Source organism: Leptopilina boulardi, unplaced genomic scaffold (genome assembly GCF_019393585.1).
Source record: "Leptopilina boulardi isolate dan_hultmark-lab unplaced genomic scaffold, ZJU_Lbou_2.1 LbouV2_216, whole genome shotgun sequence".
In the NCBI taxonomy this organism is placed as follows: domain Eukaryota; kingdom Metazoa; phylum Arthropoda; class Insecta; order Hymenoptera; family Figitidae; genus Leptopilina; species Leptopilina boulardi.
The window spans coordinates 2,655,206-2,661,205 of record NW_026137770.1 but is presented as its reverse complement, the minus strand read 5'-3'; the positions used below and the strand labels follow the sequence as shown (position 1 = coordinate 2,661,205).

General features: G+C 25.9%; 1 long non-coding RNA gene across 1 annotated transcript in view; it reads left to right on the top strand.

Annotated features, from left to right (window-relative positions):
* Positions 1–1,074: 1,074 nt before the first annotated feature.
* The window catches only part of LOC127279545 (uncharacterized), a 58,574-nt gene continuing 53,648 nt past the window's right edge, over positions 1,075–6,000 (top strand). Inside the window, exons 1-2 of the long non-coding RNA XR_007842647.1 lie at positions 1,075–1,524; positions 5,900–5,929. This is a non-coding gene — a long non-coding RNA (uncharacterized LOC127279545). The remainder of the gene's footprint in view (positions 1,525–5,899; positions 5,930–6,000) is intronic.

Below are 6,000 nucleotides of genomic sequence, written 5' to 3'. Positions count from 1 at the left end.
CAAATCAATTCATTAAATTTTATCATTGAATGTAAACAACATGTTTTAAGCGCTTTCTATAACCAAAAAGCTTTAAAACAAATGCATGTTTCTTTGAGAGAAATCCGTTTGTAATTCACTTCACACAAAATATAATTTTTTTTACCTGGCTTTTAAACTCTGTGATAAAGAAATCGAGCGAATAAAACGTCAAAATCTTTGCGCGATATTAAAATCTAAAAAATAATCTTCTATTTTCATAAACTTAATTTCATAGATTTGTATATATAATAATTATAAATGCGCTTCAAAAAAATATAGATTTAAGGATTTATCAAATTTTGTTTCATTTTTATCAATTGTAGGAAATTATTGCAGGGATTTATGCAGTTTTGTTAAAAAAGTTGAATATTTTTGTGCAAGGAAAAGAAAATTTTTTCGAAGAAATATACCGTTAAAAACGTAAATTTCTGGTAGAATTAAATTTTTTTTCCAACCAAACACAAATAATCATATTCCTCGTATTCGGAATATATAGAAACTATGTATATCTCATTTTTTTTAAAAAATGGATTTATCAAGTTTTGAAAACTTGCTCCTCATTTCTTTATTAAATTGACCGCATATTTTCAATTTCAACCAATCCGATAAAGCTCGCAGCTTCTTAAGTATATATAATACAATAATCCAGCGATAATAGGCTATTTCTATGAGAGAAGTGGCATGGCACAGTTAATTCGATATTTCCGCTATATGTATAATATGTTCCACCTTCTATATATAGTGTTGAACAACGATCCATTCTTTTGCCTTTTCAATAATCAACCACGAAAAATTTTTTTTAACCACACGATTTTTTTATTCATTTTAAAGAGACCCTCATTATTCCTCTCTATTTGCATAATAAAATTCAATTATTTTTCTTTATACAATCGGCCTACACTTATTAACTTTAATTAATCAAAAATACATAGCTAATTAATTCAAGTTCTTTTTTAGCCTTAAGAGAGCGTTCATAAACTACGTAGCTTATTAAGGGGAGGGGAAATGCTACTTTAGTCTACGTGGGGGGAGGGGGGGGATCGACCTCAACTACGTAGTTTATAGAAATTAAATTTTTATGCGCCTCTTTTAAAATTGCGCGGGTAGTTCGAAGTTCTAACCAAAATGACAGAGGGCGCCTAAATGGACCGAATTGTCACGAAGTACAACGAGTCGGCGCGATCTTGTTACTCGTCGCCATTGTTGTTTGCATATCTGAGTGCACGTTTCAACAAGAAAAGCCGGTATCTATCAAGTGTCTGTAAGAGTGAATTATGAAAGAATAAAATATGTCGTTGTATAATAAACTTTTCGATGCGTACAAAAAATGTTATTCTGAAAATTATTCTGAGTTGAAAATCCAGAACGATGTCAATGAGCTGTGGAAATCTTTTAAGCGGAATAAACAATCATTGTCTGCAAATATCGAGAAAAAAGTGATAGAGCTATTACAATTAAAAACAAAAAAAAGATGCCGTTCGACTGAGTTTCTTTACTCAACAAGTAAGTTTTTATTATTTCAAATAATAATAATATCAATTTGAGTACACTTTCAGAGAAAGATTTTATTTTATTAAAAAATACTTTTCATACTAGCCCAAATAATGCCTTATTTTATTGTTTAATCAATTTACATTTTTCTCAGTAAATGAATAATATTTACTGCATCAACATTGTCAGAAAATCGAACATTAATTTTAAATATGCAGTAAAAATACATTTTAAAAAAAATCTACGTTCTTCGGTTCAGCAAAAGTCGACATTTCTATTTTATTTTACATATTCGAACTTTGGGAGAAGAATTGATATTTTTTTTTATTATTATTAAATTTTTATTATTAACAGAGGAAATTTAGTTTTAATCGAATATGTATGCCATCACTTCACTTCAGCATAAATCAAAAGTCCCTCGGCTAAATCGGTTTGGATCCATTAATATAACCTACTTTTCAAACTTCGTTCTTCTCTCTATCGTTATACGTATAGTTAATTGTACAGTCACGTTTGGGACATAAAACGCATTTTATATGTTGGAAAACTAGACAGAGTTTGAGGGAAATCCCCTTGATATGAATAGACAATAGAGAAAAATAAAAAAAAAAAAAAAAAAATGGTGAGAGAGAGAAAAAAAAGTATAATCTGCGTTAGACTCTTTTATTTCCGATGTTTCAAAACTTTTTGGGAAATTTCATTTCCAATATATATTTTTGCTACTTTCGGCAGTTTTCTGTATATATAACTGTCGCTGACAGAACTATTTGAAAAAAAGATATCACTGATCATAACTAAAGCTTATCTGTATGCAGAACTGGGACGAAAAAAAAATATATTATATATATATATATATCTGTCAATACCGGATGAACGAAAGAAACTTTTGTAAAGACAGATAAAACTGGGATATATGTTGAAAACGATGACATAATAAAATGACAATTTTATACTTCAAAAAATCTAAAAAAAAAATGTGAACCATATATTTTGTAAAATAACAAAATATTCATGGACATTTAAAAAAAAAATGTAATTAAAACGAATTTTATAATTTTTTTTTATTGCGCGCTGCATATCAGACATATTATCTAATTATTTTGTCATACTAATTTAAAAATATCAAATTGATATCACAATTTGATATTTTCAGTGTCAATTTGATACCTTTAAATTACTGCTGTCTATATAAAAAATTAAATTATTAAAGTAATTTTTTTTCTTTTTTAAACAGAAATTAAATTGAAAATTTATTTATATGAATTATTAATTAATTTACAATTCTATTCTATATTACAGTGAAACTCAATTATTTTCTATATTAATGTTTAAAACATCAATTATCGTTTAACTTCTTCAATTTAATTAAATGAAATCCTGAACGAAATGAAACTTTGATGATTGTATTATTTTATCCCGCAATATATATATTATTATACGTACAAGAAAATCGTTAAATTAAAACGTCATTGCTTTATATAAAAGTAAAATTAAACTCTGATAAAAATAGTATTGACCACGCGATTTATTCCTGTAAAAAAATATAAAACAATTTCTTTATTAAAAAATGCAATCATAATTATCGTATAATATAATTAAATGCAATATATTAATAATAATTATGATAATAAAAATGAAATGATGAAAAATTCTAGAAAAATCTAATTTTCTACAAAGTAATCAAAAATGTTTCCCTAGGAAAATTAGTACAAAAATTGAAATAGTGAAAAAGGATTTTCCAGCTACATTTTCAATTTTCTGAAAGTAAACATAACTTTTATACGATAAATATTTCCACTGATAAATTTAAATTATTCTAGAACGTCGACGAATGTAAATAGAGGGCGAATAAAAAATTTAAATCAACATCATTACATTACGAAATATAAAAAATATTCATACGAATTTAAACGAGGAAAACGTAATTTTAAGAATTAAATATTATATATGCACATATAGGTATATATGTAAAAGCAAATTTTATAATTCTAAAACGTGTGTGTGGAATATTAAATAAAAGTTTATTTAAACAAATTTTTAATACACAAATATTTTACACTAAAAAAAATTCTCGTTACTCGATTATTTGTTTTAAACACAAAAATTATTGGTTAAAATACAGTTTATTTAATTTAAAAAAAAATTATTTAGTTCAAGTAAATATTTAATTGATAATAGTCAAGTAAGCAATTATTTGAATCAAATGATAGAAAAAAGAATGATATTCGTTAAAGTGATGAAGATTTTATGTTTATGAAATAAGGAAGAAAAATAGATATAAAAAATTTCTAGTGAATTTATTGAAATAGTCGGGGAGGTTAAAATGCGAGACGAGAAAATATTCGCGTCGTTACACCATCAAGAAGTACGAAACTATCCATGTTTCTAAGAGAGAAGGAGAGAGAGAGAGAAGGAGAGAGAGAGAGAAGGAGAGAGAGAGAGAGAGAGAGAGAGAGAGAGAGAGAGACAGTGAAAGACTCGCTGGGTCGGTCTTTTACTCTTTTGTAAAAGAAGGTCTTTTGTCACAACGACAAAGCCTGAAGAATCCATCCTTCAAAATGTGGAACAGCTGCCATCGAATGGCCCTATATGCTTATATGTACCGCTTCTTTTCTAGGCCCCCCGTTATATTGCATGCGAACTCCCCTAAAAAAAATTTACACGAATTATATAAGCGAGCGCAAAAATACACTATTTCAGTCCACACAATTTCTTTTCTTCAATTACTCGACCTGTCGCTACACGTTAATCATTCTATATTATATTTTCTCTTCCGTGTTTGTATTTTTTTTCTCTTCAACAAATATTTTATTTTACAGTTCTATTACTCTGAATTTGAATTAGTATAAATGTTCACTAATTTTTAGTAATAAATAGTAATATTTAGTAATATGTAGATTTAGTAATATTTTGTTTACTAATTACACTCACAGAAATGGTATTATTTGCCTCAGAGCCTAATAAATATTTATTTGATTCAAATAAAAAATTTTATTTACGTCAAATAAATGGGCTAGTAGGCTGTGAGACAAATATATACGTTTAGTTAATTCAAACATATTATATTTGGTTCAAATAAAATATTTCTCTGGGTGTATAGTGATTAAGAAATATTCCATCAATATTCCTGGAATATTTAACTCACATTTTGTACAATCAAATTTTTAATTTTACAAAAAACAAACTGTTGGTTTGATCAATCAAACATTGTTGTTGACCTCTAACAAAAAAAATTTGGTTGAGTTAACCAAACATTTTTCATATGCCAACATTAAACACTCAACTAAATTTTTTGGTTGACTCAAACAAATAGTTTTGTTGTTTAAATACCAACAAAATTTTTTAATTGACCCATCCAAATTTTGGTTGCTCTGACTGAACATTTTATTGAAATTGACTGAACATAATATTTTTAATATTTTTTCATTTTTTTTTTTTAATGTTGGAAATTTTAATATTTTTGGAATATTTCCAATATTCCAATGAATATTCCAGAAATGTCTATTGAATATTCCGTGCTGGGTTTTTATTAAAAATTTGAAAAATATTAAATTTTTTATAGTTTATTCATATTAAAAACGAAAAAAACTTTTAAAATAAATTTCACAATCAATTTGCAAAAAAAAAAATTATGTTCCTATTTAAATTAACTATTGTATAAAGTAAATTTATTTTATGGTTTGTTTCAAATATATTTATCCACGGTGAAACTCAATTTCACGTAATTGAATTTCCAGTAAATAAATTGAAAGTTTTTGAAATTACGGGAGAGTTTCGTTTTCGACACTTCTAGAGCAAAGTAGAACTTCCGGTCATTCCAAACGGACGTAAATGAGATAGCCTGTTTAACTTTAACGTGTAGCAGCAATAGCAGTCTGACTTTGCTGACTAATGTGTCTATTAAGAGTTCTTAGGTCGACCTCTTTTGACCCCGTAATTGCAAAGTGTCAAGTCATCTGTCAAAAACTCGTACAAATATTTACATTTTTTTTTTCATTTTTTTTAAAATCATTATACACATATACACACGCTCGTTTTGATTATCGAAAGAAGAAAGATTTTCACATAAATCTTATTTTTATTCTTAAAATTTTTTAACTGTGTCATTACTAGAAATATTTTGTCTTGTGTGAGAAGACAGTTTTTATTTTTAATATATATATATATATATATATATACATATTGTAGGTAAATAAATTAAAATTAATTTATAGTTTTAATTTTGTTATTAAAAATTAAATATATATTTTTTAATTAATAAAAAAATGGTAATAAAATTAATAATAATAATTTAAACATATAAATAATGATTAATAGACAAATATAATACTTTTGCTCTCTATTTTTATAACAGTAAAATTTTTTATCTGTTTCATGGTCACTCAAGATGATTCATTAATCAAATTGGGATATAATGGTAAGTTTATTATTACTTTTAATTATTTTTATATTAAACTCGAGGAAATTTTTTTCTTTTTTTGTTCTTTT